Here is a 1,500-nt window from a genome sequence, read left to right on the forward strand (position 1 = left end):
CTCCCCTTCCCTTTAGGTTAAGAAAATTCATCCCTCCCCTTCCCTTTAGGTTAAGAAATGTTACCCCTCCCCTTCCCTTTAGGTTAAGAAAATTCATCTCTTCCCTTCAACTTAGGTTAAGAAAATTCATCCCTCCCCTTCTCCTTATGTTAAGAAATTTTATCCCTTCCCTTCCCTTTAGGTTAAGAAAAGTTCATCCCTACCCTTCCCCTTAAGTTAATAAAACATTCGCTTTCTCCACCTGAGCTGCATCTTTGTGGAACTCAAAAGGCACAAACCCTCAGCCCTGCAGCTCACGGGCCGATCCTGCCTTGCTTTGGCCCCTTTGCCCCGTGGGCACACACACACAGGGACAAGGGCACTGCAGGCTGCAAAGGGCCCTGTCCTGAAGGGCCATGGCCACAACATGGAGTGCACTTCAAGATCCGGATGGACACACTGGAGGCCACTACTCTGAATCTGCAGAACACACTGCGAGCAATAGGAGCTGGAGCTGGAGTGCCTGTTCTCAAAGGATGGAAGGAATTCAGCCTTGCCAGCCTTTCTTAAGTGTGTGCTGGCATTCCCCAAGGAAACTACAGATTTGGGTCATCCCTCTGCAGGCCAAGGGCTTGCTTCTCAAGGGAAGTGCTTCCCAGAGAGTTCTCGCTGAGGTAGCTCCAAATGTCTCCCTCTGGCTCTCGGTGGTCCTTTCACACCTTGTGTCCCATGGCACTTGGCAGAGTGGCAGGGGAAGGGGGAAGGCTGTGAAGAGCAGCCTTGGCTTCTGCCTGGACCTGCAGAGACCAAGCCAAGCACCTGCCAGCAGGGTCTGTCACCCACCTTTCAGCAGAGGTCTGAGCAGGAGCATCTCTGTCCAGCTGAGAGCCCCAAAGCTCTCACAGAGACCTGCAAAGTAAAAAGCCTTTATCCACACCTTTATTCTACCTTATCTCTCTTAGTCATCAGGTTAGGTCAGTCTAATTCATGGAAATCACTGATTTCCCAACCCAATACACCCATCTGCTCACACCTACAGGAGGTCAGAAAACACATGTCTATCCAGCACTTGAAATGACAGAAATGTGCAGGTATCCATACTGCAGCAGTGTGACAATAGATATTGTAGTCAGGCAAATAAGGCCACCACCTCTGCAGCACAGCAGTCCAATCCCACACGGAACCAGCCCCAGCACAACCACCATTCCAGCCACCCAAGAGGACAGGGCCTCTCTCAACAGCAAAGATGAAACACTCCCTGCAAAGCAAACATGAAGAAAACCCTCAAAACCACAGCTCACTCTCCTGAGCTCCCTCCTTTGCCTTCTCCATAGGGCTCTGGGCCATATTTACAGCTGCTTTAGCACAAGTCCCAGGAGCAGCTGCTCTCCAGGGGCACAGCCAACCTGGGAAGCTGGGCACGCACCCACTGAGCAAACCCCAGCAACTCTGCTCCACCTGAGGCAGCCCCTCAGCTCAGCCACTGGAGCTGGGCTGGGGCCCTTCTGTCCCACACTCAAT

Source organism: Empidonax traillii, unplaced genomic scaffold, assembly GCF_003031625.1.
Source record: "Empidonax traillii isolate 1590-97213 ecotype Southwest subspecies unplaced genomic scaffold, ASM303162v1 scaffold4014:size32223, whole genome shotgun sequence".
NCBI lineage: Eukaryota > Metazoa > Chordata > Aves > Passeriformes > Tyrannidae > Empidonax > Empidonax traillii.